General features: G+C 45.9%; 3 non-coding genes across 3 annotated transcripts; all 3 read left to right on the top strand.

Annotated features, from left to right (window-relative positions):
• The first annotated feature begins 15,482 nt into the window (after positions 1 to 15,482).
• Positions 15,483 to 15,555, top strand: Trnak-cuu (transfer RNA lysine (anticodon CUU)). Its single transcript has one exon. It is a non-coding gene; the product is annotated as a tRNA-Lys (tRNA).
• Positions 15,556 to 16,981: 1,426 nt separating this feature from the next.
• Trnak-cuu (transfer RNA lysine (anticodon CUU)) lies at positions 16,982 to 17,054 on the top strand. Its single transcript has one exon. It is a non-coding gene; the product is annotated as a tRNA-Lys (tRNA).
• A 338-nt stretch (positions 17,055 to 17,392) lies between these two features.
• On the top strand, positions 17,393 to 17,464 carry Trnat-agu (transfer RNA threonine (anticodon AGU)). Its single transcript has one exon. It is a non-coding gene; the product is annotated as a tRNA-Thr (tRNA).
• Positions 17,465 to 18,460: the final 996 nt, after the last annotated feature.

The raw sequence follows: 18,460 nt of genomic DNA, 5'->3' as shown, positions 1-18,460 counted from the left end.
TGGACAGTGTGACCAAAGCAAGACTGATGGGCGAGTTAGGGCTAACTAATTTGGTTACAAAGGCAACTGCACTTTACATCAAAAGAACCCTGTTTATGATTAATAAGGACAGAAATAACATCACCTCCCGACTATTCACAATTGTCCAGCCAGGTTCCCTGCAACCCCCGGTGAATGTGGGCAAACTAAACAACAGACTAACGCATATAAAGAAATTTTGTATTGAGGTCGGCTACTTAGAGGCACGCATAATGTACAAGTCAAGTATAACTACAAAGGAGATTCTAAATACATGGCACAAATCGGATACACAAAATACCATAGAAATCAAATATCCGAACGTCATATGGCGTACTGTATGGAAAAACCTTAGCCTCAAAATCCATTCAACAAACGTGGCTTCCACTTGGTACAAGGTAGTCAGCGACACTGTACCAACCAATGCAAAACTTTATCAGATAGGACTGTGTGCTACAAATCACTGCACTAAGTGTGGATTCGTGGACACACTTCAACACAGATTCACGTGCAGAGGACAATTTCACAATTGGACATGGATCAGACAGAAGATTGCACTCCTCACTAGAAGTGATGGCCGCCATTATACACCACAAATGCTATTACAGCCTGAAGTGACATTTTTTCCAGAAAGCATAAATAACGCTGCCATGTGGCTCATGGGTCACAACACACATTACGTAATTGGAAGGAATGGATCTGACAATTCAATTGATTTCATCGTCTATATGGAATCCGCTTATTGAGAATCAAAAAAATACAGTGACCATAAAAAACACTACGGCAACATGTTGAATATAGTCTTCGAGAGGACAGGCATAGGATAAAAACGAACAACACGATAGAAACTATAAGGAAGTAACAAGCAAACAGTGGACTGAGTGACCTATTTTATTAATCTCTGAGAAGTGACTACGGCTTCTACACGGTATTATGTACGAAAAAAAAACCACAACAGAAAAACGTACAAACAAGTTACAACATTCAAGAACCAAACAGGGCAAATAAAAAAAAAAAGTGGCTAGGATACCTGGCTTTCACCCAGGAGGCCCGGGTTCGATTCCCGGTACCGGGACGGAATTTATCCACACTAATCGAGACAAGTTTGAGCTGTCCGAGCTGCCGTTTCCCGTCCTGCTCGCAATATAGCTACTGTTTCGTGACAGTCAGCAGAAAATAGACGAGGGAAGCAGACACACGACGGCCAAAAAAAAAAAAAAAAAAAAGTGGCAGAGCACTAGTCTAGTAAACCAGGAGTCGTGAGTTCGATCCTCATAGGAGGCAGACGAATTTTGGATATCAGTTGCGCGTCATGGCCTTACAGCAAACAGAATCTGGGATGACGAACAATTAGCGACAGGCGTTTTATTAAGAATTACTCTCAGTTGTGATTAAGGCGAATGGCGCAGATAAAGCATTTGCCAAAGCGGTACAGCATAAGGTGGGACGAGGCAGTCTGAATTACATTTTGTAGATGTATTTCTCACATATCTCAGAGCCTGTCGTCGTCGTCGTCGTCGTCGTCGTCGGCGCCGCCGCCGCCACTTCTGCAGAAGTAGCATATGGCCAGAGTAGCAAATGCGGCGAGGGACGCCCTGCCTTCGATTCCGAATGCACAAAGTGTGTGGTCTAGTTTCCCAGTCTATATTTGGTAGGTCTCGTAACAGGTTGAATGTATCAAGTGGGTGGGAAAGAGCAAGGGGCAGCGGCTGTGTAGAACGAAAACACAACTCCTCAGTGGTGTCAGCGTTTTGAGATGAGTCGTATATACGTTACACTTGATTTCAGTGACCGTGTGGCCTAATGGATAAGGCGTCGGACTTCGTATCCGAAGATTGCGGGTTCGATTCCTCTCACGGTCTTGTTTTTCCAGTTCTGAAAAAGAAACATACCGTTTTAGTGTAGCACTTGAGCAGTACGAAACCGTGTGAATATTGCTGTTGACCATTTTCTGCTTGGAGATGCTCTTGAGCTTGAAACACGCACAACAAGACCGGTGTTAACTAGCGAATTGGTTGGCAGAGTGCCGTCGCCGCGAGTTTTTGACTGGCACTTGCACATCTAAAACAACGTCGGAAAGTAACTCGTTCGGCTTATGAGTCATATCAAGTATGTGTGTTAATTTTGATGAAACTAGCTCTGCAGTTTTTCATGCAGTTCTTTTACCTCTCAGAAATGATTATGAAATAAAAGTGAACTACGTGACGAGTGTGACGTTAGGAAAACATTAGGCAACATGGAGAGGTTCTGTATGGGACCAATCAACCCAAACGAGTACTGTGTGACGTGCTAACCGGCACATATTCACCGAGGCAGCGCGGCTAGCTCAGTCAGTGGAGCATGCGGGTCTTAATATCAGGGTCGTGGGTTCGAGCCCCACGCTGGGCGGAAAGGAATTTTGTTCCTCTGTAGATGTAAATTACTGTTTTTCTGATTGACGTGATGTAATGGAAATAGCAACTTAAAACGTTGCCTACGTCTCCGTCAGTCGCAAGGAAAATGTATTTGAAGGTGAAGGTGATTTTGTAGACATGTGTGAAAGACATGTTCTGAAATGCAAGTGGTGTTATTTGGAGAGCACTTCGTTTACGTGTCAGATGTGTAGCCAAGCAGTAATGGGTCGCCATAGCTTAAAATATTAGACGGTAATATGAAGTGTTGTCAGCTGAAGTCTGATGATCCAGACGACCGTAAGGACGAAGTACGCAAAAGTACCGCTAGGCCGCGCCTATTTAGCTCAGTGGCAGAGCACTGGTCCAGTAAATCAGGGGTCGTGAGTTCGATCTTCAAGGAGGCAGACGAATTTTGGATATCAGTTGCGCTTCGTGGCCTTATGGCAAACAGTATCTGGGATGACGAACAATTAGCGAGAGGCGTTTTATTAAGAATTACTCTCTGATGTGATTAAGGCGAATGGCGCAGATAAAGCATTTGCCAAAGCGGTACAGCATAAGGTGGGACGGGGCAGTCTGAAATATATTTTATAGATGTATTTCTCACATATCTCAGAGCTTTTCCCGTTCGTCGTCGTCGTCGTCGTCGTCGTCGTCGCCGCCACTTCTGCAGAAGTAGCAAATGCCCATCGTAGCAAATGCGGCGAGGGACGCCCTGCCTTCGATTCCGAATGCACAAAGTGTGTGGTCTAGTTTCCCAGTCTATATTTGGTAGGTCTCGTAACAGGTTGAATGTATCAAATGGGTGGGAAAGAGCTAGGGGCAGCGGCTGTGTAGAACGAAAACAAAACTCCTCAGTGGTGTGAGCGTTTTGAGATGAGTCGTATATAAGTTACACTTGATTGTCAGTGACCGTGTGGCCTAATGTATAAGGCGTCGGATTTCGTATCCGAAGATTGCGGGTTCGATTCCTCTCACGGTCGTGTTTTTCCATATCTGAAAAAGAAACATACCGTTTTTGTGTAGCACTTGAGCAGTACGAAACCGTGTGAATGTTGATGTTGACCATTGTCTGCTTGGAGATGCTCTTCAGCCTGAAACACGCACAACAAGACCGGTGTTAATTAGCGAATTGGTTGGCAGAGAGCCGTCGCCGCGAGTTTTTGACTGGCTCTTGCTCATCTAAAACAACGTCGGGAAGTAACTCCTTCGGCTTATGAGTCACATCAAGTATGTGTGTTAATTTTGACGAAACTAGCTCTGCAGGTTGTCATGCAATTCTTTTACCTCTCAGAAATGATTATGAAATAAAAGTGAACTACGTGACGAGTGTGACGTTAGGAAAACATTAGGCAACATGGAGAGGTTCTGAATGGGACCAATCAACCCATACGAGTACTGTGTAACGTGCTAACCGGCACGTGTTCACCGAGGCAGCGCAGCTAGCTCAGCCGGTAGTGCATGAGGCTCTTAGTCTCAGGGCAGTTCCGCTTCAGACGCCGTGCAGTGTTGACGTGCCTAGTCTTCCGCTCCGCCGTAGCGTTACGTATAGTGGGATATCGTTTGTTTACGTTTAGTGTTGTACCTTCTGTAAGTTTTTCTCCATCGTTGTTTCGTTCCTTGTGTTACTTTCTGTGTGTATTTCAGTGTTTTTTGTGTAGCGGTTTAGTCCGCGTAGCTTTTGAAAATGTCGTCTCAGGTTATTCCTCGTCAGGCAACAGTTAGTTTTGCTTTCGATAAGTCCACCCGCCATGTGCAACCTAGTTCCCTTGAGATTCATGATTGGTTAGTAGATACCTTTGGCATTAATTCGGATCAGGTGCACACTGCATATTTTGATACAGAACTCTATGTTTTCTTTGTTAAATTTATGGACCCCCTTCAGGTTGATAAAATTATTTCCAAATTTGGTCATCAGGTTCTCTTTCGGCATCGGGATGATTCTGTCAGTACAGTACTGCTTTCAAATGCTTCCATTACGTACACCAGTGTTCGTGTTTACAACCTTCCGCCGGAGGTGGATAATGTGTATCTTAAGGAGGGTTTACTTAAGTATGGTGATGTTAAGAGTATTCGCTTTGAACGCTGGTCCAGCCAACATCGGCTGCAGTGTTACAGTGGTATTCGTTCCGTCGAAATGCACGTGACGCAAAATATTCCCTCGCACCTGCAGATCGGTGGATATCGTGTCCATGTAACATATAGTGGTCAGGTTGGCACCTGTTTCTTGTGTAATGAGAGTGGCCACGTGCGTACCGACTGTCCGCGGAGGGTTTTTGTGTTAAAAAATTCTCTCGAACAGCGTCGCAAGTTAACGGTCGCTGACCTCGTTGCCGGTGGTTCTGCTCTTGGTGTCGAACAGTCCAGTGGTAGTAGCGCCCCGCCCCAGGTTTTTCACGCCCCTGACACAGAATTTCCTCCTTTGCGTGCCAAATGTGATGTTGTTCCGTCTGTTCCTCAGGTGGGTGTGCCGCTTTTGAATAATAAACGGCGTCGCGCACAAGATGGAAATAGTACGGATGAGGATCTCCCCGGGATGCCCCAATCCGAGAGACCGACATCCTCCGAGCCACAGAGTAGTGTAGATGCTCCCTGTTCCCCTGAAGTAGCTGTTCCGGTAGCGGCTGCTGACGCCCCTCCGGCTTCCGACGCGGCTTCTCTCGAGTCGGCTCGTCGGTCGGGCCTGTTGGCGCCGCCTTCCGAACCGACTTCGTTGTCACAACAAGTTGAGCCGCAACAACTTCCTGCTTCGCTGCCCCATACCTCTGCCAGCGGAGCTGCTCCGCTTCCTTCCAACTTAGCAGCTTCGGAGCTTCCTGCTCACGTTCCGCCTCCGTGTAGTCCATGTTTGCCGGAACCTAGTATTGGTGTAGACCAGTCCGTTTCGTCGGATGTTTCCCCCGCGACCCCGGACCCTGACTGTGGACCGGCGCTGGTGGTGTCGGATACAGAACTTGACCCTCCTACGTCACCGGCGGCTGCCGCTCTCTTGCCCGTCAGCCGACGCAAGTTGCGCGTTCAGGCGAACGTCAATGCTGTTCGTAAAAAACCGAAACGTAAGGGATCCGCGGAAGGGGGTAGCAGTCCCCTTCCCTCGGATACCTCCGTCTCCCCTGCTATGGACTGTGATGTTGATGCGTCGGTGTAGGTGATTTCTTCTGTCGATTTTCCTTCCATGGTTCAAGCATACACCTTTATTACCTTAAATGTTAACCGTATTGAGTCCGACGTTCGCATTGCCTCTTTGCGGCAGTTTCTCTACGACTCCTGTGCGGACGTAGTATTTTTGCAGGAAGTATTGTTTTCTGATCTCTCTCTACCTGGATTTCAAACTGTTTTTAATGTCGCACCGGAAAATTCAACAGGAACAGCTCTTTTCTTTCGAGAAGGTATTCCTGTTACTGACATTGAATTCCTTGACTCTGGCCGTGGGATTGGTTGTCGTCTTTTTGATCTCTGCCTAGTTGTTTTGTATGCCCCCTCTGGTTCGGGTCGCACTGTGGCTCAATCGCGCTTTTATAAGGAAGAGCTTATTTATCTTTTGCACAAGAGTCCTCGGAGTCTCCTGCTCGGAGGCGATTTTAATTATGTTTTACGCCCTGAAGACCAGTCCCCCAATTTTAATTATTGCCGAGAATTACATGACTTGGTTCGTACGATGCACCTGCGTGATGTTTGGGAACACAAATCTCCAACCCTGGTGAAATTTACGTATTTTACCGCGTCCTCATGCAGTAGACTCGACAGATTCTACTTCTCTGATTTTTTATGTGATAACATTCTTTCTGTCGATGTTATTCCTACTAGTTTTTCTGACCATTGTGATTTTACTGCAACTGTAAATCTTAGTCACCAACCTGCAAAACTTTATCGTTCCCAGTGGATGTTAAATGTTTCCCACCTTGCCGACAGTGCCATTGATGAAGTTGTAAGTGCCGTGTGGGAGCGATGTCTTCGCTCTGTCCCGCGTTACCCCTCCTTGCTCGTTTGGTGGACTGCGTTTGCCAAGCCCAAGATTCGTCAGTCTTTGATTTTTTACTGTGCCGCAAGGGCTCGTGATTTTAAGAACACGTATGAATTTTACTACTCTGTCCTGCATGAACTGTATGACGCGGCGGGTCCTTCTCCTCTGCGGATCCATGATGTTCGTCGTATTAAAGCCAAGCTCTTGACCCTCAAACGACGACAGTTGGATGGTCTGCGAGTAAAGTCGAAACCTCACTCTCTTGTTGAAGGTGAACTGACTTCTTTGTACCACCTGCTGCGGCATCAGACTCGACGTCGTCGCACCTTCATCTCTTCTCTTATGGTGGATGATGGACGACAGCTTATTGCACAGGAGGATATGACGCGTGCTCTTCATCAGTATTACGCTAGTCTCTATTCTGCCGATGATTCTGGTGCGTCACTTTCTGATGATGTCCTTGAGGATCTTCCTGCGACGATCACGCCTGACGCGAACGGCGACTTTCTCCGGGAGTTCCAGGCAGATGATGTTTTCGATTTTATTGCTCGCTCTCCGTCCGGCAAATCGCCGGGTCCAGACGGCCTGCCTAAAGAATTTTATCTCCGTTTTTGGCCTCTTTTGGGTGGCACTTTTACGCAGATTTTAAATGAGATTGTCAGGGGGATGGATGTGCCAGCCGATTTTAAAGTAGGGAAAATTGTTTTAATTCCGAAGTCCACTGGTCGTTTATCTACTGCCAATCTTCGTCCGCTCACATTGCTGAACTTTGATTACAAGACAGCTGCTAGAGCGCTCAATAGTCGATTGTCTTCTCTGCTTCGGGGTGTGATAGGTGCACATCAATGTTGTTTTCCTGGTAGATCTATTCTGACCCCAGTAGCCGAATATCTGGATGTTGTCTCGGTTGCGGCGGTTACAAACGTTCATTGTGCCTTTGCTTTCCTCGATTTTTACAAGGCTTTTGATCACGTCAGTCATGTGTTTTTAAACCGTGTTTTAGATACAATAGGTTTTAACGCTTCATCACGTGGTGTTCTTGGTAATTTGTATAGGGGAATAACTGCTCGGGTGTCAGTCAATGGGCAGCTAACGCCGCCCATTGCTATCCGCCGAGGGGTACCTCAGGGTAGTCCGCTCTCTATGTCTCTATTCATATTGTCCCTGGAACCGCTGCTTCGGACTCTTGCTTTCAAGCTCCAGGGTATGACCCTCTCTGGTGGGAAGTTCACTGTTAAGGCGTACGCGGACGATGTCGTAGTTCTCCTCCGTCAACGTGATGATATCACATTGTTGAAAGGGGTAGTTGATGCATACTGTTGTGTCTCTGGAGCGCGTCTCAATCAGGGTAAATGTAAGTTCCTTGATATTCGAGGGTTTCGCGATGCTGATGTCCCTTGGGCCACTTTTGTCGATCGCCATACGTCATTGGGGATTAGCATTGATCGGTGTCCCATAAAAATGGCGGCTCGTAATTGGAAATCTGTCACCGAGAAGATACAGGGGGCTCTGATGGTCCATGAGCAGCGGTCTGCTACCATTTTGCAAAAAGTCAGAATTTTAGACATGTACGTGTTATGTAAAGCCTATTATGTTGCTCAGCTGTTCCCACTTCCCATTATGGTGGCGAAAAGGTTGCGCCAATTGTCTAGCAGGTTTATATGGAAGGGTCATCTATTCAAGTTGCGTTACGAGGTTATGACGAAACCGCGTATCTCCGGAGTCTTGGGCCTCACTGACATTACTCGCAAGGCATCTGATTGTACGTCCGCCGTACGACTCTCATTGTTACGCAAGAAGTGACTTCAATTACATCCAGACTTTTTACTGTTCTGCGTCGGAAGAGCCTTGCTCCACCTGTCGACGTCGGTCGCCTCAATTTTAAGTTGAAACACGTCCGGGAATTTTATATTGCGGTTAGTTACCTCGGTGACGTCTTCTTGCGACGACTGGTGCCAGCAACCAAGAGCTTGATTGCCCATTGTGAGGGGCTGGCTGGTCCCAATCCAATCGAACTGGCGTCTCCATCAGTGTCCTGGAGGAACATCTGGAAGAATGTTAGTCTGCCGATCCACTCAATGGCTGTGGCGTCCACGTGGTGTAGGTTAGTTAATGGTTTGGTCCCCACCAACGTACGACTGCAACGTATTGGTCTTTCTGACACGGACAACTGCACTCGGTGTGGTCTCCTGGACACACTTGAGCATCGATTCACCTGCAGTGGGCACCTTGCTAATTGGCTTTGGCTCAGGAAACAATTGGCTTTTGTCACTAGGACTGCCGAAACCGCTTATACCATTGACATCATCGTACGGCCCGATTCTTCCTTTTATCCGCGAACGAAGCTCAATACCGTTATGTGGTTGCTTGGACACTTCGTACATTTTGTCAATAGTTGTCATGAAGAGGATGAACACCTAATGTTTCGGCAGTACATCCTTACTGCTTACTGGAACCGATTGCGCTTGCCAGGACTCCGTAAAGATTTTACAAATATGCTTAGCCTGACATTTGAAAGGGAGGGTGTTGGCTAAGGTCGCCTGTGTGAGCCGATTTCTTTTATATTGTAGCTGGTTTTGCCGCCTTTATGTAAAATTATTCTCTACACCTGGACTGAAGTTTACGTGGACCTTTAGGGCGAACAAAAAAAAAAAATGGATAAGGCGTCGGACATCGGATCTGAAGATTACAGGTTCGAATGCTGTCACTCTCGGTTTTCTTCCAGTTCTGAAAAAGAAACATACCGTTTTAATGTAGCAATTAAGTACGAAACCGTCTAAAAAAAAAAAAAAAGTGGCTGAGCACTGGTCTAGTAAACCAGGGGTCGTGAGTTCCATCCTCACAGTAGTCAGACGAATTTTGGATATCAGTTGCGCCTCGTGGCCTTATAGCAAACAGTATCTGGGATAACGAACAATTAGCGAGAGGCGTTTTATTAAGAATTATCCTCAGATGTGATTAAGGCGAATGGCGCAGATACAGCATTTGCCAAACCGGTACAGCATAAGGTGGGACGGGGCAGTCTGAAATATATTTTATAGATGTATTTCTCACATATCTTAGAGCTTTTCGCGGTCGACGTCGACGTCGTCGTCGTCGTCGTCGTCGTCGTCGTCGTCGCCGCCGCCGCCACTTCTGCAGAAGTAGCAAATGGCCATCGTAGCAAATGCGGCGAGGGACGCCCTGCCTTCGATTCCAAATGCACAAAGTGTGTGGTCTAGTTTCCCAGTCTATATTTGGTAGGTCTCGTAACAGGTTGAGTGTATCAAGTGGGTGGGAAAGAGCAAGGGGCAGCGGCTGTGTAGAACGAAAACACAACTCCTCAGTGGTGTGAGCGTTTTGAGGTGAGTCGTATATATGTTACACTTGATTGTCAGTGACCGTGTGGCCTAATGGACGAGTTCCGCTTGAGACGCGACAGCGATCGGACGTGCTGTGTATTCGATCTTGCCGTTACCCTCGGGTTGTGAATATTTACCTTCTGTGTGTGACGTTTCTTTGTCTTCTTTTTTTCGTTGTTTCTTTGCCTTAGTGTTTGTCTTGTGTATTGCGTTGTATTGCGGCTTTTGCCGCATTAATTAAGTATTATGGCTTCCCGGTTGTTTCCGCGGAAGTGTACTCTCAGTTTTCAGTTTAACAAGGCTACCAGGAATGTCCAACCGACAGCGTTGGAAATTCACGAATGGATTGTGGACACGATTGGCATTACATCGGACCAGGTACATACGGCGTATTTTGATACAGAATTATACTGCTTTTTTGTGAAATTGTTGAACCCGGTTTTGCTGGATAAGATATTACTTAAACATGGTGAGCAAGTGTCGTTCCGTTATAGGGATGGTTCTGTTAGCAGTGTTACTGTCTCAAATGCTGAAATTACGTATACCACAGTTCGGGTTTATAATTTACCCCCTGAAGTTGACAACAGCTATCTTAAGGAAGCTTTGCTTGGTTATGGTACTGTTCGGTCAATTCGAAATGAACGTTGGTCTGCACAACATAAGCTGCAATGTTATAATGGTTTCAGATCAGTTGAAATGCATATTAAGTCTAATATACCGTCCCATCTGGTTGTATGTGGTTATCGTGTACATCTTACTTATGAGGGGCAGCTTGGTACATGTTTCCTATGTAATGAACATGGTCATGTTCGAGCTAATTGCCCTAAGCGGGTATTTGTGCTTAAAAATGGCCTAGCACAGCGCCGCAAATTAACGGTTGCCGATCTTGTGCCAGCAGCTTCCTCCACTGTTTCCTATCTGCCTCCTGCAGTAGCTTCTTCACAACAGGTGTCACCCTCCCCTGATGCAGGTTTTCCTCCGCTACCCACTCGCCCAGACGTATCGGCTGCTCCTATACCGATTCCGTCTGTTTCCAACAACAAACGCCGTCGTGCTAGTGATACCGGTAGCACTGATGACGAAGCTGCTGTTTCGCAGCCGGTTTGCGAATCTCATGAGAGAATTCCAGAATCTCCCATGCCTGTTTCGGATTCTGTTCCCGCTGTGTCTCCTGCTTTGCTTTATGACGTCAAACTTGCTGCCAGGCCGTCGGCGCAAGAGCCACAATATTCGGTCGAGGTGTTGTTGACATCCCCACCGCCACAGGCATCACAACATATTGACGACACTTCGGTGGAGACGGCTGTTTGTCGGAAAACCGCTCCTAGACCTGAGCGCTCCGCATCAGCAGACTCCAAACCTATCTTACCACCTCCTACACTTCCAAAACCTACACATTCTGAAACCGGTGCCGATGTTCCTGATGCAGTTTTCCCCTTGATGGCTCCTCCTTCTGACTCCTCTCGCCCTGCTAATCCTTCGGACGCTTTGGTTGACGTGCCTGATCTCGAACCCCCCACTCCGCCTGCTCTTGAATCTGGTGTGCATCAGATACGTCGTCGGGTGAAAGTGCCCCCCAATCTCCACGCGGTGCGGAAGAAACATAAGCATGCGAAGGACGACTCTGATTCCGTTGATTCTGGACAATCACCCTCTGCGATGTCTGATGTTGATGATATGGATGTAGTTGCTTCTAGTGTGGTGTAATTTGGGTTCATTTCCCATTTTTTGGTAGATGTTGCAGGCGTACACGTTTATTACCTTAAATATAAATGGCATTCAATCTTCTCTGAAGTTAGCGTCTCTGCAGCAGTTTATTTATGACTCTGCAGCTGATATTGTTTTCCTGTAGGAAGTCTCCGTTGCACACCTGTTTGTTCCTGGTTTTCGCACTATTATAAATTTTGCACCTGAGTTTTCTGCAGGTACTGCTTTCCTAATTCGTGACGGTATCCCCGTTACCGAAATTGAGCTTTTAGACTCGGGACGGGGCATTGGTTGTCGGTTATTTGACACGACCTTGGTTAACATTTACGCCCCCTCTGGTTCTAGCAAGCGGCAGGAAAGGTCTCGTTTTTATAAAGAGGATCTGATTTACCTTTTACGAAAAAATCCTGCGACCTTGATATTGGGGGGCGATTTTAATTGTGTGTTACAAGCTAAAGACCAATCCCCTCATTTTAATTATTGTTTCGAGCTACATTCTCTTGTACGTCAATTACGACTACGCGATGCGTGGGAGGTTAAACACCCCACCTTAGTTAAATTTACATTTTTTACTGCCACCTCAAGTAGTCGACTTGACCGATTGTATATTTCTGATCCCCTTAGTGTTTCTGTTTTAGATGTAGATGTTATTCCAGCCAGTTTTACGGATCATTGTGCCCTTGCTGTTATAATTAATTTGGAGCGTCAACCTCTTAAACTTTATAGGCCGCTGTGGAAATTAAATGTCTCCTTGCTCGATGACCCTGACATCGAACCTCTAATACAGACGGCGTGGGACATTTGTTTACGTTCTCTGCGATACTATCCGTCTAAGCTTCACTGGTGGATCCACTGTGTGAAGCCAAAACTACGTCGCACTTTAATGTCCTACAGTTATAATAGAGCGCGAGATCAGAAACTGACTTTTGAGTATTACTATTCGGTGCTTCGCGAACTTTATGATAATTCTACAATGACATGTGCCCACCTTTCTGAGATTCGGAAAATTAAGGCCAAGCTTCTTAGTATTAAGCGGCTTCAGATGGAAGGATTGAAGATTAAATCTAAACCACCGTCCACGTTAGCACATGAAATGACTTCTATGTACCATCTGTTTCGTCACCACAAGAACCGTCGACGTGTATTGATTGACGGCCTTATGGCAGCTGATGGTCGCCGGCTTACCTTACAGAATCAAATAACCCATGAAATTACCTGCTACTATGAGACGTTATATACTGCGGCTGATTCTGATCCGATTGATGTTGACGAGATTTTAACTGCTATCCCATCAGTTTTAACAGAGGACCATAATGCGAAATTTTTAGCTCCTTTTACTGCAGACGAAATTTCAGCTTTCATTGCTTGTTCAGCATCTCACAAATCTCCTGGTCCTGATGGCCTACCTAAGGAGTTTTTTGTTCGCTTTTGGCCTATTATAGGGCCTGTTTTTACGGATATTGTGAATGAAATCTTGAATGGTGGCACAATTCCAGCCGATTTCAAGAGAGGTACGGTTGTCCTGATACCTAAATCTGCTGGTTTGAAGACAGCTAGTGACTTTCGTCCTTTAACCCTTTTAAATTTTGACTATAAGACGGCCGCTAGGGCTCTTAATGCACGTCTATCCCTTTTGCTTACACCTGTGATACCTCCTTGTCAAAGCTGCTTTCCAGGGCGCTCCATATTGACGTCTCTGGCGGGGTATCGTGATGTCGTGTCGATTGTCGCTGTCACCAATATTTCCTGTGCGCTTTTATTTGTTGATTTTAGTAAGGCTTTTGATCGTGTGTCCCATTCATTTTTAGAGCTTCTGCTGCGCCGGCTCGGTTTTAATGAACAGGCGCTGCTGGTACTTAAGAATATGACGACTGGCATTTCTGCTAAGATTGACATTAATGGCCAGCTAACAAAGGTCATTGATATTCAACGTGGCTTCCCGCAAGGTAGTCCTTTATCCATGACCCTTTATGCTCTCTCCCTTCAACCACTCCTCACACGTCTCAACTCGACACTTCGTGGTCTTACGATCTCTGGGGTTACCCAGACGGCAACAGCTTATGCTGATGATTTGGTTGTTTTGCTTCGTTCCACCACAGAAGTGCCGCAGTTGAAAATGGAACTCGATAAATTTTCTGCGGCCTCAGGTTCTCGTATCAATCCCCGTAAAAGCAAGCTCCTGAATTTGCGGGGCTTTGAACGTGTGGTTGTTCCGTGGGTTACAGCTGTTGAACACCATACACATTTAGGTATCTATTTTGAACGTTGTCCTCTTCGGATGGCTGCAAAAAATTGGCAAGTGGCCATTTCCAAGCTGCAAGGTGTTTTATTAGAACACTCATGGCGTTCGATACCGCTACTGCAAAAAAAGCGTGTATTAGACACTTATGTTTTACGTAAAGTATATTACGTCGCTCAGTTGTTTCCGCCTCCCCGAATGCAGGGTGCAAAAATTGTCCAGCTCATTAACAGATATATTTGGCGGGGGCATATTTTTAAATTACGTTGTGATGTTCTTACAAAGCCGCGTCTTGAGGGCGGCTTGTCGTTCACAGATGTCCGTGTCAAGGCTGCTGCCCTTTATGTTAAGCGAACCCTCCATCTTTTATTATCTGAGTCCCCGACTGTTACTTCGCGATTATTCCATGTCGTTCGTCCTGCGAGCTTGTCACCGCCCATTAAAGTTGGGCCTCTAAATGCGAAGCTACGACATGTTCGGGACTTCTACATTGAGATTAGTTACCTAGATCTCCATTTACAACGTCGTCCTGTTATTACTACGCTAACCCTGCTTGACAAATGGCCCCGGTCTTCTTCTTCCAAACCGATTGTTTTGCATTATCCCAGTTTTAATTGGCGTAACATATAGACGAATATTAGCTTACCCGTTCATTCAGCAACTGTTGCCTCCCTATGGTATAAGGTAGTTAATCAGCTGATTCCTACGAACGAACGCCTTCATCGTATAGGTTTATGTGTCTCTCCGCTTTGTCAAACGTGTGGTTGTGTTGATACACTCCAACACCGATTTACCTGCGCTGACCGTCATCGCATGTGGCACTGGCTGCGCCGACAATTGGCTTTACTCACCAGGAGCTCCGAATCGGCATTTAAGACTGATATTCTCTGCTGGCCGGACACGGTTTTTTATCCCCGGACCAAGAACAACACAGTTATGTGGCTTCTTGGCCGTTACATTTTTGCGGTGGTTGATGATCATGGTATTACCGATTTTATTTCATTTACTGGTTACATGCTTCATGAGTACTGGACGCAAAAGTCTTTCCCACACCTTAAGAGAGACTTTGCGAATATGCTTACTATTGTTTTCGAAAAGCAGGGAGTTGGTTAAGTTTCAATTTCTATTGATCGCTCCTGTGCCTGAATCATTAATGGAACCGGTAGAGGGGCATACTGAGCTAACTTCATGACAAGGAAGACATTCTCGCTAGTTCTTAGGTACAATCTTGGCAGGAAGGCAAAATAACTGTTTGGATAGACAACGCTTCATAAGTCCCGTGTTCACATATAAGTATCATAAAAAAAAATGTATAAGGCGTCGGACTTCGGATCTGAAGATTACAGGTTCGAATCCTGTCACGCTCGTGTTTTTCCAGTTCTGAAACAGAAACATACCGTTTTTGTGTAGCACTAGAGCAGTACGAAACCGTGTGAATGTTGCTGTTGACCATTTTCTGCTTGGAGATGCTCTTCAGCCTGAAACACGCACAACAAGACCGGTGTTAACTAGCGAATTGGTTGGCAGAGAGCCGTCGCCGCGAGTTTTTGACTGGCTCTTGCTCATCTAAAACAACGTCGGAAAGTAACTCGTTCGGCTTATGAGTCACATCAAGTATGTGTGCTAATTTTGACGAAACTAGCTCTGCAGGTTGTCATGCAATTCTTTTACATCTCAGAAATGATTATGAAATAAAAGTGAACTACGTGACGAGTGTGATGTTAGGAAAACATTAATCAGCATGGAGAATTTCTGTATGGGACCAATCAACCCATACGAGTAATGTGTGACGTGCTAACCGGCACGTATTCACCGAGGCAGCGCGGCTACCTCAGCCGGTAGAGCATGAGGCTCTTAATCTCACGGTCGTGGGTTCGAGCCCCACGCTTGGCGGAACGGAATTTTGTTCCTCTGCAGATGTAAATTACCGTTTTTCTGATTAATGTGATGTAATGGAAATAGCAACTTTAAACTTTGCCTACGTCTCCGTTAGTCGCAAGGAAACTGTATCTGAAGGTGAAGGTGATTTTGTAGACATGTGTGAAAGACATGTTCTGAAATGCCAGGGGTGTTATTTTGAGAGCACTTCGTTTACGTGTCAGATGTGTAGCCAAGCAGTAATGGGTCGCCATAGCTGAAAATATTAGACGGTAATATGAAGTGTTGTCAGCTGAAGTCTGATGATCCAGACGACCGTAAGGACGAAGTACGCAAAAGTACCGTTAGATCGCGCCTCTTTAGCTCAGTGGCAGAGCACTGGTCTATTAGAGCAGGGGTCGTGAGTTCGATCCTGACAGGAGGCACACGAATTTTGGATATCAGTTGCGCGTCGTGGCCTTATAGCAAACAGTATCTGGGATGACGAACAATTAGCGAGAGGCGTTTTATTAAGAATTACTCTCAGATGTGATTAACGCGAATGGCGCACATAAAGCATTTGCCAAAGCGGTACAGCATAAGGTGGGACGGGGCAGTCTGAAATATATATTATTGATGTATTTCTCACATATCTCAGAGCCTTTCGCGGTCGTCATCGTCGTCCTCGTCATCGCCGCCGCCGCCACTTTTGTAGAAGTAGCAAATGCGGCGAGGGACGCCCTGCCTTCGATTCCGAATGCACAAAGTGTGTGGTCTAGTTTCCCAGTCTATATTTGGTAGGTCTCGTAATAGGTTGAATGTATCAAGTGCGTGGGAAAGAGCAAGGGGCAGCGGCTGTGTAGAACGAAAACACAACTCCTCAGTGGTGTGAGCGTTTTGAGATGAGTCGTATATAAGTTACACTTGTTTGTCAGTGACCGTGTGTCCTAATGGATAAGGCGTCGGACTTCGTATCCGAAGATTACGGGTTTGATTCCTTTCACGGTCGTGTTTTTCCACTTCTGGAAAAGAAACATACGGTTTATGTGTAGCACTTGAGCAGTACGAAACCGTGTGATTGTTGCTGTTGACCATTTTCTGCTTGGAGATGCTCTTGAGTTTGAAACACGCACAACAAGACCGTTGTTAAGTAGCGTATTGGTTGGCAAAGTGCCGTTGCCACCAGTTTTTGACTGGCACTTGCACATCTAAAACAACGTCGGAAAGTAACTCGTTCGGCTTATGAGTCACATCAAGTATGTGTGTTAATTTTGACGAAACTAGCTCTGCAGGTTGTCATGCAATTCTTTTACCTCTCAGAAATGATTATGAAATAAAAGTGAACTACGTGACGAGTGTGACGTTAGGAAAACATTAATCAGCATGGAGAATTTCTGTATGGGACCAATCAACCCATACGAGTAATGTGTGACGGGCTAACCGGCACGTATTCACCGAGGCAGCGTGGCTAGCTCAGTCGGTAGAGCATGAGGCTCTTAATTATAGGGTCGTGGGTTCGAGCCCCACGCTGGGCGAAACGGAATTTTGTTCCTCTGCAGATGTAAATTACCGTTTTTCTGATTAACGTGATGTAATGGAAATAGCTACTTTAAACTTTGCCTACGTCTCCGTCAGTCGCAAGGAAACTGTATCTGAAGGTGAAGGTGATTTTGTAGACATGTGTGAAAGACATGTTCTGAAATGCCAGTGATGTTATTTTGAGAGCACTTCGTTTACGTGTCAGATGTGTAGCCATGCAGTAATGGGTCGCCATAGCTGCAAATATTAGACGGTAATATGAAGTGTTGTCAGCTGAAGTCTGATGATCCAGACGACCGTAAGGACGAAGTACGGAAAAGTATCGCTAGATTGCGCCTCTTTATCTCAGTGGCAGAGCACTGGTCTAGTATACCAGGGGTCGTGAGTTCAATCCTCACAGAAGGCAGACGAATTTTGGATATCAGTTGCGCGTCGTGGCCTTATAGCAAACAGTATCTGGCTTTTGCAGAAGTAGCAAATGGCCATCGTAGCAAATGCGGCGAGGGACGCCCTGCCCTCGATTCCGAATGCACAAAGTGTGTGGTCTTGTTTCCCAGTATATATTTGGTCGGTCTCGTAACAGGTTGAATGTATCAAGTGCGTGGGAAAGAGCAAGGGGCAGCGGCTGTGTAGAACGAAAACACAACTCCTCAGTGGTGTGAGCGTTTTGAGATGAGTCATATTTAAGTTACACTTGTTTGTCCTTGACCGTGTGTCCTAATGGATAAGGGGTCGGACTTCGGATCCGAAGATTGGAGGGTCGAATCTTCTCACGGTCCTGTTTTTCCAGTTCTAAAAAGGATACATACCGTTTTAGTGTAGCAATTGAGCAGTGAGAAACCGTCTGAATGTTGCTGTTGACCATTTTCTGCTTTGATCGTTCCCGGGAAAACCAGTAGTAGTTACCGAAAGCACATCTGGAGGCATTCTGTAATCTGTAGAGTTTCAGAGTGTCGATGAAACACTGAAAGTGCACCGAGATTGAATACAACAAGATCATTGTAAACTTTCCTCCATGGGTGTAATGTCTCACACTGTCTACCCATTGATCGTTCCCTGGAAGACCAGTAGTAGCTTCCGAAACACATCTGGAGGCATTCTGTAATCTGTGGACATTCAGAGTATTGATGAAACACAGATATAGCATCGGGATTGAATACAACATTCACCATGGGGACTTATCTCCATGGTTGTAATGTCTCAAACTCTCTACGGTTTGTTCGATTCCTGGTAGACCAGTAGTAGTTTCCCAAGCACATCTCGAAGCATTCTGTAATCTGCGGACCTTCAGAGTGTTAATGAAACAAAGAAATTGCATCGGGATTGTATACAAGAAGCATCATGCGGACTTTTCTCCATGGGAGTAATGTCACAATCTGTCTACTCTTTGCTCGTTCGCTGG

Source organism: Schistocerca gregaria, chromosome 5 (assembly GCF_023897955.1).
Source record: "Schistocerca gregaria isolate iqSchGreg1 chromosome 5, iqSchGreg1.2, whole genome shotgun sequence".
Taxonomy (NCBI): Eukaryota; Metazoa; Arthropoda; class Insecta; order Orthoptera; family Acrididae; genus Schistocerca; species Schistocerca gregaria.
This window is presented reverse-complemented; position numbering and strand designations above follow the sequence as displayed.